The sequence below is a fragment of the Tursiops truncatus genome, chromosome 9 (assembly GCF_011762595.2).
Source record: "Tursiops truncatus isolate mTurTru1 chromosome 9, mTurTru1.mat.Y, whole genome shotgun sequence".
Taxonomy (NCBI): domain Eukaryota; kingdom Metazoa; phylum Chordata; class Mammalia; order Artiodactyla; family Delphinidae; genus Tursiops; species Tursiops truncatus.
In genome coordinates this window covers 50647247-50669485 of record NC_047042.1, presented here as the reverse complement: position 1 = coordinate 50669485, position 22239 = coordinate 50647247, and the positions used below count along the sequence as shown (strand labels likewise).

The 22239-nt window shown below is 38.0% G+C and overlaps 1 protein-coding gene across 2 annotated transcripts in view; it reads right to left on the bottom strand.

Annotated features, from left to right (window-relative positions):
* The window catches only part of MTERF1 (mitochondrial transcription termination factor 1), a 603361-nt gene that overhangs the window by 292243 nt on the left and 288879 nt on the right, over positions 1 to 22239 (bottom strand). Inside the window, exon 9 of one of the 2 annotated variants that reach the window (XR_012333983.1) lies at positions 10440 to 10583. The exons of the other annotated variant lie outside the window; for it this stretch is intronic. The gene's annotated coding sequence lies outside the window, so the exon portion shown is untranslated. The remainder of the gene's footprint in view (positions 1 to 10439; positions 10584 to 22239) is intronic. 2 annotated transcript variants of the gene reach the window in all.

Genomic DNA, 22239 nt, shown 5'->3' with positions numbered 1-22239 from the left:
AGGTTCAGCAGATTATGAAGAGAGGTTTGAATTCCACTATTTGGGATTTAGGATAAGTCAGCAGAAGCTAGGTAGAAGTTTAAGAAAATTCATAGTGAAACTAAGATTTCATGACATTATATTTAATAGACAACGAACTCTCTTTGAATACAAATGAACATTAATAAGCTGATCATAAATTAATCATTTCCTAATAAAAGTAGACCCGGGCTTCCCTGGTGGCACAGTGGTTGAGAGTCCGCCTGTCGATGCAGGGGACGCGGGCTCGTGCCCCGGTCCGGGAAGATCCCACATGCCGCGGAGCGGCTGGGCCCGTGGGCCATGGCCGCTGGGCCTGCGCGTCCGGAGCCTGTGCTCCTCAACGGGAGAGGCCACAACAGTGAGAGGCCCGCGTACTGCAAAAAAAATAGACCCACCAGGGTCTCAACTTGACAACATTTTGATTAATTCATTGTTGGTTGATTGATGATTATTCTGTCTTGAATCACAAAGGCTTTGAACTGAAGTATCTTCTTATAAAATAATAGTATTACATTAAAAAAAAAGTAATTTTATTTAACTCATTCCATTTGTGTATCCCTTCATTTAGGTCTGTGTTGGCCAGGGGTCTGATCCTGTCCAGCACACAACTAGTCAGTTCTCAGAAAGCAGCTTGACAGTGAAGATTCTATTAAAATATCCCCACATTTCCCTGAAGCTGAGTGTACTTCACAAGGGGAGTATAGAGAAAGATGCGGATTTTTCTTTAGTTTACGTTTTGAGCCTCCTATCAATTACTCTCAATCATCCTTGCCAGGGACCTACAATGAAGTTGTGATGTCATAAGCTGCATAAAAAGATATATTAAAGCTGACACTTAATATGGAAACCCAAGATACCACAGGAAACAGATCTCGATTTAGTTACCAGTTACATTTTAGTGGAATGCCAAATTGTATGTATTATTGGAGGTATACATTTGTCTTTTTTTTTTTTTTAGATTAGGTAAGATCTGTCCATCTGTCCATCTCTTATTGTTAAACCTGCTCTGAAATAATAACTGATGGGTAATTTCTAATTTTCGAAGAACTTTAGTATTACTTAGTACATTAACTGCTCATCTCACAAGTGTCATATGAGATAATTTGGTTAAGCATTATTATCCCCACCATTGTCACTTGCTCTAAGTGGCTCAACCGAATTGGTATTCTAATCTAGTCCCCTGATTTTACATCCAACAATCCTCCCTCTCCACCAGAGTTGTTTTCTTACAATCCTAAAATATGTGTGGATTAGCCTTTCTAACCCAGCTCATTTCTATTAAAATATTGCTACTATCCTCATCTTTATTTTCTTGTACTGTTTCCATAAGAACTGAATCACCACATAAATCCCCATTTCTAAGCAAAACTTCTCTTTAGTGTTGCGATAAATTATTCAATAGATTTATCCTGTATCCTAAAGGCTGATGAACTTCATTGTGGAGTGTTATCTTACCTACACTTAAAAACCATTCAAAATATAAACAGCTGCACACCTATTGGACCAAGTCTGCATGACAAAATCCTTTATAAAATTTTTTTTAAATTTCTGAAATTCCCATAGGCTACTCCATGCAGGGGGGAGGGGAAAATAAGAAATATTCACAGTATACTCAGCTGTTTGAAATGGTTGAGCCAACTTTACTACTGTACCATGGGAGAAATCCAAAGACCAACAAACCAGGTTCGCTGTAAGTCTCTTCATTATTATGCTCTCTGCTATAACAAAGTACTTTATCTGGCATCAAAATTACATTAATGCTCTGTTCACACTGCTCTTGCAAGAAACAAACACTTCTTTGTGTCTGAGTTTTCCACATGGTTGCCCTGATGAAACATATGCCATTGGAGGACAAATATATTGCTGCAAGTAAAAAAAGAGCAAATTAATTCCAGAACCTAGTTAGAGATAAAAGATACCATTTCCTTATTTTTGAAATGCAACTTATATAAAATGTCACACTGGGCTTTATTTGTGGAGGAAAAGCATGCTGCAACTTCATAGCTGACAATTTTTCTAACTTGACATTTTGTCCATTGCAAAACTGCTGAACAGAGTTGTGGGCAACTTCTTTCCACTGCTTCTGGCTAGTCCATTCAGTAAATCTTAATGTTACTATTGAAGATGCATGAGCCACCCAAGGTTTTAGCAACCTGATTCCAAAAATCTCTGTAATGTTTTGGTACAAATGCAAAGAGCCAAATTTTGAAATTTCCTGGATCAGAAAGAAACCCTTTCTCAGGAGGACTTGAAGTACTTCCTTTTTCTGATTGAGCCGTGATTGTACAGACCCTCCTTGAAAATTTTGGTACCTCTGCCAGAAACTGCAGAATAAAAGGAAGATAACTGTAAATCCTTCTTAATTGTTATCCATAAAAATTAGCAGTAAGTACATATTTCATTTAGTAATTATTTGCTGGAACACCTGATCCAATAGAAAAGAGATTTTTACACATGAATAAGATGATTTCACTCTCAATCAGCACATCTAAGCCAGTCTGCTTCCACATTTCAGACTGAAGCTGAAGTAAAACTGTTTTCCAAATAACTGGATGAAAAGAGAAAATTAAAACAAGTTTTAACAGTTATGCAGGGTACAATCTGAATGAATTCAAGATCTGTGTGTGTTTATTTTCACTGAATTTATGTGTAACAGGTTATGAGCTTAGACTTAGCCTTGGATATTTCCATGGAAGCTAACAGAAACAGTATGCTGACCCTAAAATTCTGATATGACATTCATTCTTTGAAAATAACACACACCTCTTCCATCACCATGCAGCCCAGTTTCTGAAGTATATAGAGCAATTCACAAATAATGAATGGAAGAATAAATAGGAATAGAGTGTTGGCTTTTTGGTAAATGATGCCTTCTTTCTCTTGGGAGACATAACCGTTGCTTCTCATACAGAGTGCTCTTGAAAAAAATAATTTGATCTTGATGCTAATGGTCAAGTGTCAAAGAAGTGTAGGGAAGGATGCAAACAAGTGCTAGTCAGAACTTTACTAAACTGATGGCCATGTCCTATTCCCACTTCAGAATTTGTCCCTATATCAATTCTCTTTAAGGAAAAAATAACAGGAAATTAATGGAAAAGATTACTGCTTTAACCCCATTTTAAAAAATCCTAGACTATAACCCTTCTCTGGAATTTAAAAATTGGTCTTGAAATACTTTGGTCCTCAGCGTTTTGGAGTTAGTACTACATTGCATCCTGGAGTAGAAGGACTTTTGCAGGTTTGCAAAAAGTCTCTGTAATAGCAACAGCGAAAAGTCTCTCTTGGGTAATATTTGCCCAGTGTATCTGAGTCTCCCCATATGCAGAATTCCCAGTGGCTTCAAGGAGATTTTACATCCTAGAAATAGGTTGTAAAATCCCAGATCTCACCCAACACTTAGAAGAGGGGACTATACTTTTCTTCCACTTTGACATCTTAGTCACAAATATTCTCTATCTTGTTAAAATCAATTAAAAGATAAAATATGTCATGTTAAAGTAACAAAATAGAAGAATCTAATGGATCTTGAGTGTCAAAATACAAGCACAGTCAGCCAAAAGAATAAGTTTTCCAATTCAAATTATGTTTGTGGATGGTTTTGTCAGGTAAGAACAAGAAGAGAGGAATAAAATATAAATAGCTGCAATATAATAAAAAGAGATAGACTACTATATGACTACAGTCACTAATTATAGAATAAAATGTGAATGACAGAATGGCTTTGCTTTATACAGAGAATTAGAATGGAGCGTATCATAGTTAATAGGAAGGAGAGTTGAAGGGACTGAGGGGAGGGTTGCTACAAGAGAAAGAGGGGTTTGTTAAATTTATTGAATATCTACTACAGGTTTACTACACGTACTATATTAACAGCTTAAAAACAAATTATTCAGAGGTATAATTGTTTACAGACACAGTTCACCCTAAGCTTATAACATTTTAGATTTTTGAATGGCTTATCCTGTTGGTGCTCTGCAGATGAATGATCTGGTCATTCAGGCCACTTGCCTCTGAATGGCAGGGAATCGCATTTAAATTAGAAATTATGTGGAGCTGATGGAAATAGCCCCCATGTCAAAGGAATTGGGTTCTATCCTCTATCTTGTCTTTAAGGCACAACAGGGCCTTTCATGGTTAGTGTACAACTTCAACCAACACTAGGGCACTAGGGCCTGGCTCACATTCATCAACTAACATATGAAAACGGGCTATTTTAGTGGAAGAGTAAAACAAGGTGCAACTGAATAAATGTTAATTCATTTAAATGCTTCATCATAAGATCCTAAAAGGTATAAGATTTGACTCCTGAAATTATGAGGGATCTGAGATTTCTTTTTCCTCTCTGCTAATGTTAATTGTCATCTACCTAATAAAACTCTAAATCCATAACCTTTTATTCCTAAAATGTATCATTCCTTATATAGGAATTATCCTGAGGAAATAATCTCTATAAATTCTGGCTATAATAGTGTTATTTATAATAGCCCCAAATTTAAAGCATCATAAATATCCATAAATGTGATATTTGTTAAATGAATTAGAGTTAAAATGTAATGGGAAATGATATTTTTAAAGAATGGAGGGCTTCCCTGGTGGCGCAGTGGTTGAGAGTCCGCCTGCCGATGCAGGGGACACGGGTTCGTGCCCCGGTCCGGGAGGATCCCACATGACGCGGAGCGGCTGGGCCTGTGAGCCATGGACGCTGAGCCTGCGCGTCCGGAGCCTGTGCTCCGCGACGGGAGAGGCCACAACAGTGAGAGGCCCGCGTACCGCAAAAAAAAAAAAAAAAAGAATGGAAAGAATGCCAGTGAAAATGGCAGAGTAGGAAACTTCAAGGGCCCATCCCTCAACAGAAACACTGAAAACGCTTTCTAAAAATGTCAGAATCAACTTTGTCAGAACAATGGAAGATAATCAAAGATTTACAGCAGTCAAGCAAATGCTTAATCAAGAAACCCTCTGAAACCCAATAGGAGAGCTTTGTGGTGTTTTAACTTACCTTTGTCCCACCCAACTCTCTCTAGCACAATGACAGTCTTAAGGACAGCAGCCTACATCCCTGGTATGGATTCCTGGTGCTGGTGGAAACAAAGAGGACTTTATTCCCAAAGAATCAATTACTTTACATGCAAATAGATTAAGTTGCCCAATTAAAAGACAGAAATTGGCAGAATGAATTTTTTTAAAAAAATGATCCAACTCTACAACGATACTATCCTGTCTTTAAGAGACTCACTCACTTTAGATCCAAAGGCACAAATAGGTTGAAAGTAAAAGGATGGAAAAAATATATTCCATGCAAATAATAACCAAAAGAGAGCTGGGGCTTCTATATTAGTATTTGGTAAAATAGATTTTAGGTCAAAATTATTATAAGAAACAAAGAAGAACATCATATATTGACAAAAGGGTCAATATATCAAGAAGATATAAAAATTATAAACACATACACACACAACAACAGAGCCCCAAGATGAAGCAAATTATACAAAGTATCTTCTTCAGACCACATGGAATGAAACCAGAAATCATTAACAGAAGGAAAATTGTCACTCACAAATATGTGGAAATTAAACAACATACTCTTGAACAACCAATGGGTCAAAGAAGAAATTACATAGGAAATAAGAAAATACTAGTTGAATGAAAATGAATCCAAGGAGTCTGAAGGATAAAATGAAATCATTAAAATGTAAAAGTATATATATATTCACATGGGAAGATGAGCTCACATTACATCAAGTTTAAAAAGAAAAAGGCCAGCTGAAAAATGTAGATATGTACAGAAGGATCCTATTAAAATACCTCATACACACATATTCACACAAGCAGAAAAGCATCTGAACAGATCATAGAAAATACCCATTATGATTATCTTTAGTTGATCACCTTTGATATTATGTTTATTTTTCTTTCTGTTTATCCATATTTTCTAATTTTCCCTAGTGAATATGTATTACTTGAGTAAATTTTAATTAAAATTTAATAAAATATAAAGTCAAATGAAAAATAAAAAGTTATTATGAGGAAATAATTGCACATGTGGTTTTGGATAGGATTATTTCTTCACTTACTATACTTCAAAACATAAATTCACTGAAACAAGCAGATGAAGAAAAGGACATAGAGATTATTTAAAACCAGCAAAATATTGCATGCATATTACAGGCAAATTTCAACAAAATTATTACATGATGTAGACTTTTGAAGAATTTTTTAATCAGAATATTTAGCTACTGCCCTGATTTCTCTTTGATGTGATTTACAGTTGGATAACTTTGGCTTCAAGGAGAAAGTAAACATACCCTAGCATTAAGAAACACTATTTCAGGTGAATGATTATTTCACTGCTACCAGTATTTGGAGCAGGCATTTCAAGATGATTGATCCTCTGAGGGAAAGAAAGGAATTTCCCCTTTTCGACAATCTGGGGCTCTTTAAAACTCAGTAGTGCTTGCTTTGTTTCACATTGTTGGAAATCCCGCTTTGCATTATATTAGTTTCAAGGATAAAAATGTTGTGGGAATAAAACATCCAAATACATTTTTTTCCTCTGGAGCCTTGTCTTTATTCTAATGTGAGAAAACTTTTATCATCTCAAAGTCATGTGTAAATTTGGTAAGGAAAACTCAAGTCATAAAATGTGAATCAAATCATAAAATATGGACTTAACTGGCAATGGAAAAGCAAGAAGAGGCTTCTTTTTTCTTTATTTCTGACCTTAGTACCAAATTGGATTGTCTTTATGAAAGAATTAAGCTTGAGAACTCCACTGCCCCATCACAGAACAAACAGGGAGACTGACAGTACTCTTTCCATTATTTTCTGTAATATAAAATGCTATTCAGTGGGAGAATTGTTTTAAAATTCCAAATTTAAAAAAACACACGAATAATGTAAGGATTAATGTATGTTTGTAAAACATTAAAAATTTCTCAAAAGAAATCCAGTTCCACATGACCCCTGACATTTCTTAGCCCTGCATCCTGTTTCTCACTAGCTTTGTTCTCAGAGAAAAGGACCTCGTCTTTTTCCCTTACTCACTACACTGACTTTTCTAGTTTTCCTCAACAGTTGTCTAAGTGATGGACCTTCCCCATTTTTGTATGTGAAGTATGCCGTCCTCTCTGGCCACAAGCAGGAACTTCTTATGTGTGTTAATTGTATATCTATTTATATCTAATTTATGACAAATAGTAAAATGACACTGCATAATGAATTCAAGGAGAAAAAAATGACAATTTGTAATGTCTCAGAGCTACCTAGAGAGAAATTACAGACCTCCTCCTAGATATGAGTTGCTGAAAATCAAGACAAAAATGGTCTGGCTTTCTCTGTCCAGAGGATATCTATGAGGTACACTGTTAGAAAAAGAGTTTCCCAACTGAATTTTTTTGCTTGTTTTCATCCACTGTCATTAGATTGTGTATAATTTCAGAGTCAGAAACATTTCCTCAAACATATTCCAGTGCCCTAGATGTTTATTAGACTCAATGAATTTTAATTCATGTTTCTAATGATTCCCTGCAGAGTTGGGAATCCAAATAGGCACTGGGAGGAAGATCCAGCCATGAGGCCAGTGTAGGCTCTTCTCTCATTGCCAGTGTGATGTCAGCTGACAAGGCCAGTAGCAAAATTAGAGGGCCCCCTCCATGGGCTGATGCTGGTGTTTTATCCTCTACAGACCCACAGCTCTTTAATACTCAACCAATTAGTATTTGCTCATTTCAGTTTCTACCACTACCAAAAAAAAGACAGTTTTCGTAGTAAGACTGACTTCTATTATCTTACTTAGAAATCATAAGTGATATTAATTAATTTTTTGTTCTTCATTTTTAAGTAACATAAACCAACAATGGAATATGGAAAAATAGTGTTGGGGAAAAGAATAAACATTTTACTTAATATCAATTGAATGCATATGATGGAGTATAGTATTCAGAATATTTTTCCATCTGTTAAATCTGTTATTCTAAAACTGGAATTCAGAGATAAAGCAAGTACAGAAACAGTGTGCCTGACATATAATAATAATGTACCTTAGTTATGAATGTTGAACTGATGATAAATTAATAAGTAAACAGTCCTTCTAGCACAGTTTTGGGTGCCATTGTGTCTGTTTCTTAACTCTCTATTTTATTCCACTGGTGGATTTGTCTATTCCTGTGATAATTCCATACTGGCTTATAGTGTTCCTTGATATCCAGCAGAGTATGGACCTTGTAGTATCTTTGGCAGATGCCAGAATTAGACCTGTTTCTCCTTTCTGGACTACACACACTAATTCCTTTTTATAGATGGAAATTACACAATACCAGAACACAGGCACTAGTCAGAGTTTTAATTTCCCTTTATTTCTTATCAAGTAGAATGCCAGGTAATACCGATATATTTCCTGCTCTTCTTTCAACCCTCTACTGAACGTGAGACTCTTCAACAATCTGAACTGTTCTGAGTCTCAGAGCCGGCACTAATCTCTCATTAATCTCAGAGGTATCCATGTTGGGGGGATCAACAGAAACAACAGAAGAGTTTTCCACCCTGCAGCTAAGTTTTTGCAGGCATGACTGAGCTATTGAACTACATGGAGTTTTCTCATCTATGAACATAGTATATATCTTACTTACTTACTAGAAAATTCTTTATTGTTTCCAGAGCTGTCTATAAAATTTCTTACTAGGTGCATTGTATATTTATTCCTATTTTGAATGGGGTATTTTCTTCTAATGCATTTACTAACTGGTTATTGATCACAATAGGAAAATCTTACTTTTGTTCTGTTTTGGGTTTTTTTGCAGTAGTCTTTTGGAGAATGATGTTATTGAAGAAACTTTATCTGCAGAAAAGCATATGTCTCAATAAAGTTTCACAAACTCAGTACAGCACCCAAGTTGAGAAAAGATGCCTCCTTTGTTCTCCCTTCCCACCACTGCCTCCACCCGAAGAGTAACTGCTATCGTAACTTCTAACACCGTGGAACAATCTTACCTCGTTTTCAATTTTGTATAAACGGACTCAGCATGAACTCTTTTGTGTTTGGCTCCTTTCATCCCACATTATGTTTGCAAGATTCATCCTTATTGTATATAGTTGACATTTATACATTCTTATTGCTGAATAGTATTTTTTTTTTTTTTTTTTGCTAATATACCACAATTTGGTTGTCCACCCTACTTTTAAGGGCATTGGGTAGTTTGGGGCTATTACAAATAGTACTACTATGAACATTCTTCAACATGTCTTGTACATTTGAACTTATTTATGCGTTTTTGTTGGTTTCACGCCTAGGAATGGAATAGCTTAGTCACAGATTTAAAAGGTACTGCCAGAGTTTCCCTGGTGGTGCAGTGGTTAAGAATCCGCCTGCCAACGCAGGGGACACGAGCTTGAGCCCTGGTCCGGGAAGATCCCACGTGCCGTGGAGCAACTAAGCCCGTGTGCCACAACTACTGAACCTGTGCTCTAGAGCCCACGAGGCACAACTACTGAAGCTTGCGTGCCTAGAGCCCGTGCTCTGCAACAAGAGAAGCCACCTCAATGAGAAGCCCGTGCACCGCAACGAAGAGTAGCCTCTGCTCGCCACAGCTAGAGAAAAGCCCGCACACAGCAACAAAAGACCCAATGCAGCCAAAAATAAAATAAATTTATGGGGAAAAAAAGGTACTGCCAAACAGATGTCTACAGTAGTTGAACCAATTTATAGTTCCATCAGCAGTGTATGAGAGTTCCAGTTTAACTTAGTACATAAACCATCAGTATTCCAGAGTTCCAGTTGTTCTATACCCCTGTTGACACTTGGTATTCTGTACCCTTTTCTAGTCATTTATTGTAGTAGTGTGTAGTATTATGACACCGCGGCTTCAATTTTGCTCTTCTCTGATGACTAATGAAGCCAGGGACCTTTCCAATTGTGTCTAGACCATTTGGATATCATTTGTGAAATACTTGTTTAAGCCTTTTCATCATTTTTCTTTTGTGTTTTCTATCTTTTTTTTATTGCTTTATAGGAGTTTTTTAAACATCCTGGATATGAGTCCTTTGTCAGATGTATGTATTGCCAAAAGCTTCTCCCACTGAGGACTCTTTAATGGTGGCTTATGGTGTAATTTATCATTTTTTCTTTATAGTTACTGCTTTTTGTAATGAGTTTTAAAATTTTTGTCTACTCCAAGTTTATGATGATGATCAAGCTATTGATTACTAGATGCCATTGCTCCATGTGGCCACTTTGTTAAACCTTCTTATTGGTTCCAATAATTATGATGTGAGATTCTTGTTTTTTTTTCTTTTTTGGTAGGTAATCATATCATTTGAAGTTATCAACCGTTTTAGGTCTTGCTTTTCATATAAGTCAAGAAGTAACTGAAACGTATGACTAAATTAACATAAACACCATAAGATTGTATTGTTTTACATACCGGGACATTCCAAGATAGGGTGGCAGCAGGTACAGCATGTCAAGTTCCAGTTCTGCTTTAATGAAAGTCTCTTTGTTTTGTTATCCTCCTATGTTAACTTCATCTTCAGGCTGGTAGCCAGGTATTGCAGTAAGCCCTGGTTTGCTAAGAAATATGTAGGAAATGTTTCATCATGATTGAATGTTAATTATTACCAAATGCTTTTATTGCTATGATTGAGTTAATACTGTTTTATTCCCTTAAAGTGTTAAGTAATATACCAATTTATTTTCTAGTTTTGAACCATCCTTGAATTCCTCAGGTAAAAATATTCTTAAATATCTTCTTTTAATCTCCTGCTGGATTCAATTTGCTAATATTTTATATAACATTTTGGATTCTTTGTTTATAACAGAATGGGCCTATAATTTTATTTTCTTGTGTGGTCCTCAGCTTAATTTGGTATCAGGATTAAGCTGAGTGGCTTAATTCCTCGTATTTTTCTGATATATTAGAAATTGCAGTTGATCCTCATTATTTGTGCATTCTGTATTTGTGAATTTGACTACCAGCTAAAATGGATTTGTAGCCCCCAAATCAATACTTGCAGCACTTTTGTGGTCATTTGTAGACAAATGCAGAGAGGTGAAATTTTTGAGTCATCCCACACGTGCATTCCCAGTAGAAGTCAAACAAGGCGATGCTCTGCCTTCTTGTTTCAGCTCTCCTACTGTGATCAAGTATCTTTTTCATGGCCTACTTAGTGCCATGTCTTTTGCATTTTTTGCTTTTTGTTGGTGATTTTGCAGCTTAAAATGGTCCCCAAGCATAATGCTGGCATGTTGTCTAAAGTTCTTAAGCAGAAGAAGGCTATGACATGCCTTATGGAAAAAATCTGTGTTTCAAATAAGTTTTGTTCAGGCATAAGTTATTGTGCCGTTGGCCATGAGTTCAATGTTAATGAATCAACAATATATATTAAATAAAATGTTTTTAAACAGAAACATACATAAAACAAAGTTATGTATTGATCAGTTGGTGAAAATGTTGTGGCCAGAGGCTCACAGGACTAACCCTATATTTCCCTTATGAGCAATAATTCAGAGTTCACTAATTCAGTGTTAATAATGACTTTATAGAGCATAATTGCCACCAATAACAAGAACTGACTGTACCTATTGTTTGCAGAGTTGACAGCAGTCACCTTCGTGCCTTTTGCAGAGACAGATCAATAACTACCATTTTGATTTCTTTTCTGGTCTTGGTCTATTCAAGTATCCTACTGGGCCAATTTTAGTAATTTACTCTTTTTTTAAAAAGTGTGTTTCATCTGATATTCACATTTACTTGTGTTCCTTTTTATAATATTTTATTCCCCTGTGTATGTTCCATTTTTGTTACTAATCTTAATGTTTGGGGTATCTGTTTTCCTTTGATTCCTGTCAATGTCTATCTTTGGTGTTTGCCTATGAGTATCTTCAAATAATGAGGTCTTATTTTGTGATTATTTTGCTATTTGTTTGTTTTCTGTTTCCTTAACATCTTCTCATATCTTTATTAACTCCTTCCTTCTCTTTTTTTTAAAGTTTAAAACAGTCCATTTATTTTAATTATTTCTTATATTCTAAAATAAAATCATATTTAACACTTTAAATTTTCCCTTGACTCTCTTTGGCTGCATCCCATAAGATTTTATATAAAATTTTTGCTGCTGTGTACAAAATATTACAAAATATTTTGCAGCTTAATTTTTATTTTCTTGAACCCAGGAGTTATTAGAAGTATTTTTCCAGAGTACTAATTATTTTAATTAATTAATTTCTAATTTTACTGCACTGTCATCAGCAAACATGGCTGCCATATGTGGTAAACTACTGAAACTTGTATTTCTTGCTCTAGTACTAGGCTGAACACGAAGCTTCTTAGAAAGGTCTTGAAATAATACTGTTGTGCATCAGGGAACAAGTTTCACTGTTTTCAAAATTTCCCTGGCTACCTGCAAATGCTAACTCCTCCCCTCCACCAGGGAGGGGCTGCCAGGTCCCACCCGAATGCTAGTTTGCCCTCCTTCTTTGATCTCTTCCCACCTCTAAGACCTAGAGCTGGTCACTTCCTCCAACGCAGTCAGGAACTTCCTTTTTGTCTTATAAGCATCTATCTGCATCTTACAATAAACACTGACATTCATATTCTTAAGCTCTGTTTTTTATACGTAAAAGGGAATTTTGGGATTTGAAATCTGTTTTCTCTCCCACATAAGCCTGACCTTTAAAATTATTGCCTTACTACAGACTCAAAAAGCCTAATTTGAGGCTGGGCAATGACTTTGTTTCAAAAGACATATATTCAGGCCCTGAAGCACTGACACCCGCTGATTCAATGGAAGGGAAATCACATGGCATAATGATTTAAAGGGAATTAAAAATACCTTGACTTAACATTTTAAAAAATACCCAATTGATTCTGATTGATTTGATTTTTTTTTGTGATCCTATTGGCCTGAACTTCATCTAGCAGCTTACAGTAACCAGCTGTGGTAAATTATTTTTCCACCATTCTTTTTCTCCCCCGCTCAGCTGAGACTATTTTTAGCAGAGACACTTCCCAATGTCACTAGCTTGGAGTTTGGCCAGGTGACTTGCTTTGGCCAATGAAACATGAGAGGACTTACGTGCACTACATTCAACCAGACTTTAAACGTGTATGTGTGGTTTGGTTTGCCCTGTCACATTCTTGCAATCCACCATGAAGAGACTGTCCCAGGGCACCAGAGTTTCTTCATTCTGAATCTCAGAATAAGGACACATATGGAACAGACCTAAATCTAATCCACATCCTGGTGCCAAGTCCAGCCAAACCCACCCCAACCAAATCCAGCTGAGTCATAACCCAATCCACAGACCTCTGAGCAAGAAACCAATGTTTGTTGCTATAAGTCAACTGAGATTTGGGGAGTTGTTCATTAAATAGCACTATTGCAGCAAAAAGCTGACTAATACAGTAATCTTATAGTAAATTATTCTTGCATGTTCTGTATTTTATATGGTTCATAGTAGATTTAATTCAAATTATATATCTGATTCTCCAGTTTAATCAAGTCTCCATATGAATTAGCAAAGAAATAGTTTGTACCATATAGTTTTGCAACCACACTTGGGTGGATGCAGTGGAAATATATCTGCATCTTCCCATCAGGTCAGAAATATTTCAACTGGTTTCTACTAGCAGGTCAGGAACCTAGCAAGGTCTTCACATATGCAAGGCCTCCTACTGCATCTTAGAGTACAGCCACTCTTACAGGCTTTATGTTGGCCCAGAATAACATACAATCCAGTGGGAGGATAAGTACAACAATTTCCTCACAACCAGCTGTTCATTTACATAACTCCAGCACAAGGGCAGCATCCTATCAATGAGATGATGGGATGAAGTAGGGACGAATCTCAATATTCACATGTTACCATGGGTATCTATCTCCTCCACATTATGTTGATATCTGTGATGGCCTTTCTAAATAACTCAGGGCATCAGAGGGTTGCTCTTTCCCACAAGCCAAGATAGCTTTGGCAAACACATCTGTATAATGTGTGCACTGGGCACATTTCCTTGTTGAATTATTCAACTAAATCGGATAATGAGAGCACATTGACACAGTTAAACACTCAGGTGAATAAAGGATTCACTTTGAAGTGCAGAAATTTTTGGAGTCATCTGTGTTTTAACAAGTGATGGTTCTCACTCCCCTCATCCAGGGAGGAAGAAACTTTAGAAAAGGTAAACTAGAGATGAGTATGCTGGAGGCTTTTTCTGGCATGATTTCAAGGAGAAGAAAGGTGAGGCAGTTTCCAGTGTTCATTTGAGCCACCAATCTTTTTTGAATAAATGTAATGATTTTAAGAGACAGAAAAATGAGACTCAGTTCTTACGTAAATCTTATTCCTCTCAACTCTAATGGGAATAGAGATGAACACAAGTATAGGTATCAACACATCTGATTTCTGATCTTCCCTCAAGCCCCTCATGCACAACCTTACAAAAACCTTGTGCTTTTTCATACAATTGTACAATAACTCCAAAAGAAAAATTTATCCCCATTTTACAGATCAAGAAACTGAGGGTCAGAGAGATTATGAGACTAAGCCTAGGCTATACTGCTAGTTTAATAAGAATGATTATGCATGTAATGAATAAAAGACATTTTAAGTAATGAGATGGTCACAGTTAATAGTTTAGAAAAGCAGGAACTAAAATAAAGCATCACTAGTAATTGTTAATTGTTGACACAGTTCACTATTCTCATCAACAGTTTAGTGTCTGCTAGGATTAGAAAACTGCCATGAGTGTTACTTAACCTCCAAACCCAAAGCTTTCTTTCAGTGTCTATAGAAGAAATTAAACTGTGTGAATGTTCATTTCTTAACATGGAAATAAGTTCAATCACCTAAGATGTCTGTCTGGTCTAAATCTTTCTTTCCAAATGATTATATCTAACTTATGAAGTGATATTTATTTGTCAAAATTTCATGCTTACTTGCCATTGAAATCACATCTACCCAGTCATATCTATATTTTATACACTATTTGCCCCATATTATATGCTCAAGAAGAAAACTGTAAAAGCAAGAGAAGAGAGAGAATTTGTAAAAGTTTGGTGTTATTTCTCCAGTGACCTCCTCATGATCGTAATCTGATAATGTGGATGAATCATTTAGATGAGTTTCTTCCTCCGAATATTTCATTCACGATCAGGAAAGGACCGCTTAGCTAACCACTCTCTTTTTGCCTCTGAGGCAAAGAGAGCCCAGACACATGAAGTGACCAGACTGCGGTCAGTCAGCTGGCCAGGGTCAGAGTTACAGTTAGAATCCAGGCTTTCTTTCCATTACCCTAACCCCAAATTTACAAATTACACTTTTTAAAATGCACTATCCTTTTCTTGTGTAATAATTAAGAAATATAAGCTTAAGGAACATATAGTTTTCTTCTGTCTTGAATTAGCCAGTGATGAATAGTAAGTCTTCAAAAATATATAGTAAATCTAATTTTAAAAAATCAACTCTGCTTAGCCACAGCTGCAGGAGCACTAGGCAGCCCTTTCTCGTTTACAAAGACCTTCACATTTAGTGCTGTATTTAGTTCTCACTGCAATTCTGTGAGCTGTTATTGTGATCTTGACTTTGTAGACGAGGAAACTGTTGATCAAAGAGACTAAATCATCCACCTTGTGGGTGGCAGAGCCAGAATTCTAAAATGGCTTCATAAACTTGACTTCATTGATTCCTCCATTTCAACACTATTCCTAATTCTTCTCACGGAAAAGTTGTCTGTCTTCCAGTGGGATCAAGCTCCGCCTTGCAGGGTAGAGAGTTTTGGCCAAGAGTGACTGCCAGGCCAGGGACTACATTCTCAACCCTACACCCTTTTGGTTTGGGCCATGTGATGAGTGCTCATCAGTGGAACATGAGCAGAAGTGTTATGTGTCAGAAGCAAATGTGCCTTTACACTCTCTCCTTCCCCAACCATTGGCTTGCGTTGTTGTCCAGGGTGTCCTTGGAAGGCACGTGCTGAAGATGGCAGAGCTGCTGAGCCAGAGTCCCTGAATAACAGTGGAACAACTGTGCCTTCCACAACTCTGCTCTGTTAACCAGTAATATCCACAACGGACTGCTATATGGGCAAAAAAAAAAAAATGTTTCTTGTGAAAGCCAATGAAATTGTGGGGTCTGTTTGCAAACCTAGCTAGCACTACCTTAGCAAAATGAATATACTTTTTATTGGAGGAGGAAATTCAGATTTCTGTTACTGCTTGACAAATCTCTATAAGACATGTTTACTAATTTACTGACTTTAATTTTACTAAATGGAAATGACTCTCCTGAGTCATTTCCCAATGACCGCCTTTTCTCTCTTGATTTTCCATTAGTCTAAGGTTAATGATAATTACTAGCCTATATTTCTATGTATTGTACTCAAACAAAAGTGCCACAAAAGCACATTTATGGCATAGTTATTTGTAAACTAGTTATTTGTATTTATAAATAGATACCTAACAAAAATTTTTTTAAAGGACTCCCATCTTTTAAACCCTTTCAAGCATTCCCCATCTTCAAAAACATTTTTTGAGGAAAATTTACATCTCTGACTGGGATAGGAGTGGTGGTCTGGAATTAATCAGTAAGGATTTATTGTTTCCTAGGAATATAGTTCATACAAGGGCTTCCCTGCTGCTTGACAACCCTCAGAGCTTTACCACTGAGGAGGCTCCCTGAGGAACACACAGGACCTGTTGTCTGGGCACTGCTTCCAAAATGTGGCCTAAAACATATGCCAAGACCTCACATCACCCACATTTCTCCACCACACAGAGGGTCTGAGGCCTTCATTCTTTTCATCCCCTTGATGTGGCTGCTCCAGGAGTGACGAGTGGGAGAAACGATGGTTTTGAGAAAGGTACCTCAAAAATTATTTTGACAACTCCCTCCTCCACCCTAAGCTTTAACCTTTCTCTCTCCCCACAGTGTTAAGGTATTGCTCCTTTTTAATATTTCAAGTCTAAAACCTGAATCAAAAGTCTGAAAAAAAGGAAAGTTTTGCCAACAAAGAAGTCCCCATAGCAAATGATAAATACCCCAAGAGCTTTTTGGAAACAATCCTGAAAGCAAAGTTTGGTCACTAGAGTAAATCCCCATAGAAAAAGAAATAAATCTCTGTGACATCTGCTAATGTACACCATTTCCCTTAAACACCTCTTCCTGTCCACTTTCCACACCTCCTTCCCCCTTTTCCCAATGCTCCTTTTGTTCTGTGTTTTTTGGCCCTCAGGGCATGACTTAGCCAGCAGAAGGTAGCAGAAGGTACCAGGAAAACCAAGGGTATTGCATGCAGCTGTGTGTAATCATACCGGTGAATTAAAACTCCAGGTCTAGGGTCTGAAATAAAAATCAGTGTTAGCAAAAAGATGGATGCTTTTTTTCCATGCCTTATTCATTCACGTGCGCAAAAAGCATTTGCCATTCACCTGTGGTGTTAGCACTGTTTAAGGCAATGGAGAAATAAAAATAAAAGATGTGGTCTCTGTTTCCTTAGCCAGGTACAAGTTATATGTTTAAGAACCCGAAACAAACTATACAACTAAAACATAAAGACTGAGAGATTCAACTAACTAAACAGAAAAGATCCGCATGTTGGAATGTATCATACATATGAGTCAGGCAAAGTGTGCTCTTGTTTTGTTTGTTTGTTTGGAGGAGGAAGACTGCCCTAGAATAGATTATCAGGAATCACATGTTATATGACAAGTGGTATATAACCCCTGAAGAGACATCCTTGGGCTGCAAGCATCATGAGTCAGACTCTAATTACAGTCTGGAGTTCAGATTTGTTCTCCTCCACTTAAGAGGTGGATAGGGACACTTGGGAGAGTCTAGTGGAGATCCACAGAGGTGAGGAAGGCCTACAAAAGAGGGCTCTGGAGGAGCTGATGGAAGCAACAGGTCTCACATTCAGTTCTACCACAGGTCAGAGCAGGTTCCCCAAAAGAGTCCCAAAGAGACTGTCCAGATTGAACTTCCACTATGAAACTTCCACTCTTTTCTGGCTCTTTTGCTGTCAGAATGGGCCAATCCAGAGCTGCCCACATAAGTCACCTTGAACTACACCTGCTTTGCATTATTCTTGTTTCTCTTCCCTGGAGATTCTTCAGCCATCTGGAATGCATTGTGGCATGACACACTTCTCATTTTCCCCACAAACATCCCTGATTGAAGGCAGATGACACCTAACCTTAAGCTCACCTTTAGGAATCTGTGCTAAGTCTGGTTTAGCACAACTAGGTTATAATATGGATGTTATTCCTATCTTCCAACTCTATGGGTCATGGGTTATTTTATGGAACTCCAGCTGTTGTACATTGCCAGGGAGATCAGAACCAGATTGAAATGGTGTTTAAGTTAAACATCTAGATAATTAGACCATGAACCCAACTATTAAGAAAAGCCACACCTTTAGAAGTCCTTAAGAACAGGATAGACTCTCACCTGTCTTGGATATTTAAATACAATTCTACACAGAAGATGATTTCTTGAAATTTCCTCAACACTGTAACCATATATCCCAAACACACAGGTGCTAGCATTTCTCCTGGCTTTTATTTCCTTTGTCCGTGTGTTTGGGGATTGTGGGAATGAAAGGGAGGTAGAAAATCTGCCATAAGCTGTAGTTACCATATAGCTCTTTCGTGGCACTGGAAGTATACCAGTAATATTTAAATCTGATTAACCCTTGCTTCATTTAAATGCATCTCACTGGTTTGAAATGAGATTTATTGGCTTGATCCTTTTAGCATTGTCTTCAGTGTCTTCCATTACCTTCATCACCCACACCATCATCATCATTAAACTATACTGAGCTCTCCCTCTATGACAGGTTTTGTGTTAAGTGCTTTACATATATCATCTATTAGAAATCTCACAATAATTCTATTAGGTAGATACTATTAGTGTCCCCATTTTGCATATGAGGAAACTGAAACTGAGAGAAGTTATGTGACTTGCCCATTGGTAATGATGATATCTATCTTTTTTTTAATTGGTCTAACATAAGGCATTTGATAAGGAATCACTTTTCTGACATGCAGCCTCATATTTGCTGGATGATTTTTACATCTCTTGCATGTATTTCAAGTGAATGAAACACACTTACCCCTTTACTCGCAAAGTCTCTCTCTATGCTACTCTCTCCTCTCTGTTCTTGAGGTCTACTATCTTTTCCTCTCTTCTACTTGTTCTTTTCTCTCAGTCACACTTCTGTCCTCATCACCCCCATGTGTGGGGCTCCTAGGCAACTTTCCTTCCATCCTTCTCCTCTGCCTACCTACATGAAGTACAAAGCACATGACACGGGTTCAGAGAAGCACCTTCTCATACAGGCCCATATTAGACGGGCTTTTATTTGTAAGAATTCTGAAGGGCTTTAATGGCAAAAAGAGAATTTTCCCCTGCTCTGAAAAACTATTGGGCAAGTTTCCAAACTCCCACTGTAGCAGGAAAAAAAAATCCAACTATCTGGAGCATTTTATGCACCTGACACCATCACACTAGTGGCATCAGATTACATACTCAGTACAGACTTCTACCACATGCTGTTGCAATTAACCACATGGGAATGTGCAGGCCAGGACCCCTCACAGTTATGCAATCATTGCCATAGTACAGCATACAGAGCAGTGAGAACTAAAAATGCTCTTGGAACATAATGCTATATTTCATTAGGAAATGAAATTGTGACTTTCCTGGGAGTGACAGCTCTTGTAGAAAAAGATGATGGCCCGGATTTCTACTTATCACCACTGTAACTACTCTAATCCTCCATCTCCAGGTCAGGTCTTTGATAAAGAACCTCCAGAGAAACTTTGAGATGGTTTGACTGAGGCATGGCTTAAAACAGTGTCTATAGATTTTAGGTGCCTGATCAGTCATAAGAACCCAGTTAAGGGATGGGTATTAGGAATTCACTAATCCTTAACCCAGACATTGTATTGAGACCAAGGGAGGTCAGTTCAGTTGGAAATGCCTGCAGTACCTGCCCCAAGACATTTAAAACAGCACCTAAGGGCTTCCCGAGTGGTGCAGTGGTTGAGAGTCTGCCTGCCGATGCAGGGGACACGGGTTTGTGCCCCAGTCCGGGAAGATCCCACATGCCGTGGAGCGGCTGGGCCCGTGAGCCATGGACGCTGAGCCTGCGCGTCTGGAGCCTGGGCTCCGCAACGGGAGAGGCCACAACAGTGAGAGGCCCGCGTACCGCAAAAAAAAAAAACAGCACCTAAGAACTATGCTTTGGGAATTTACTCCCTACTTCCATCTTTTCCAAGGACACCTGTTGCACCCTCAAGCTCCTCCTGTGCTGCTAGGAGCTCCTGGCCATGTCTTCCTTCCCTGCCCTAAGTTCTAGATCTGGACCTACTCTTCTCTCTGCCTCCTAACACCTGCACCTGTTGAAAGCCTCATTCCTAACACGTGCTTCTGACTTAGGTTTGGTACTGCTACCATCTAACTAGTGAAACAAAAATCTGAAGGCATTATTTTCTGACTGATCTTAACTATCTTCTATTTTAATCACAATGGGATATACTGATTAACAACACTGCTTAGTAGTATAATATTAGAAAGTAGAGAGATAAAGCAACACTTTAGAAGTCCCGTAATGGAGTCCTTTCTGTTGTCTTCTGATCAGCTAAAGACTTTGCATAGCCTTCGAAATATGTATGATTTTAGTCCTGCAGAGAAAATCTATTCTGTACAACCATTATATAATCAATGCCAATTGTCAAACTGTAGGTTAAAGAATAAGACATTGGGGACTTCCCTGGTGGTGCAGTGGTTAAGAATCCACCTGCCAATGCAGGGGACACAGATTCGAGCCCTTGTCTGGGAAGATCCCACATGCCATGGAGTAACTAAGCCCGCGGGCCACAACTACTGAGCCTACGCTCTAGAACCAGTGAGCCACAACTACTGAGCCTGTGCGCCTAGAGCCCGTGCGCCTAGAGCCCATGCTCCACAGCAAGAGAAGCCACTGCAACGAGAAGCTTGCACGCCGCAACGAAGAGTAGCCCCCGTTCACCGCAACTAGAGAAAGCCCGCACAGCAATGAAGACCCAACGCAGCCAAAAATAATTAATTAAAATAAATTCAAAGTCCATTTTCTTAATCACTACAAAATGCTACTCTTCATAAAAAATAAAAAAAAAAAAGAACAAGCATTGATCCTGAAGATCGTACAAGAGTGACAAGGTCTGTCTGCAGTTAGGCAGTGCCAGTCCATGCCAAGACACAAATAATAAAATAATTACCATAGGGTTTGGCTTCAAGGGAGATGTGAAATACACCCTCATTTTGAAGTAGGTAATTTTTGGCATATTGGTGTTGAGAAATATCTGTTTTTCTTACCATCTTCCTGTTTTGCTTCCTGAATAATAATATCAACATTCCTTGTGGGGCTGTGCTCTTTCCGCCCACCTTTGTGGCCTGATGGGACCCCACTGGCATTCTACAACCACTCAGTGGTTTTCATCTGAGTGAATTCAAACAAAAGGAATGTGGTGATTCAGGCAGTAAAGTAATCTCAGCCCCTTGGGTTCCTTGGCCTTTCACACAGAGCATATGTCCTCAGCCGAAGCACTTGGGAGTCAGACCCTGTATGAGTGCACAGCGTATGGGAAAGCGGGGATGACTTAAAACAGATGAGAGTTTTAAGTTCAGCCTGTGCTCAACAGTTACATTTAATTTAGAGATTTCCCAAAACCTTTCTGAAGATACAAAATGGCCATGAGAAATCAGCTTCTTTCTTATGTGGTCGCAGATTTAATTCTGAAGTTCATGAAGCTGCGTCAAAGTGCTTGCATAACACTGTAAGCTGTCGCTGATGGAAATGAGGCTGGTTTCTTCTTTGCTGTTAAATACCTACAGTGATTACACAAACATTCAGCTCCCATTATTGTGTTAGATGTGTGAGCCATGTTTCCTGCCCCCAGAGAATTCAAGGATGCATGGTGAAATATCCATTGAAATGCCTTAGAAAGGAAAATACTAATGGTAGACCTGGTGCCTCAGAGGTTAAGCTTGAAACACCCATCCCTGGAAGGAAGGAAGGAAAGACTTGAAAGTCTAAGAGAAATACTCAGAGTGACAGGATTGAGAGGGGTACTGGAGACTCTTCCTGCTGAGATCAAATTCTCTATGTGGTCAGTGCAAGCCTTTTTTCAGCACCACAGAAAATCTGCCTGTTCCTAATTGCACCTCATGACTCAAATGTAAGTTCAGGA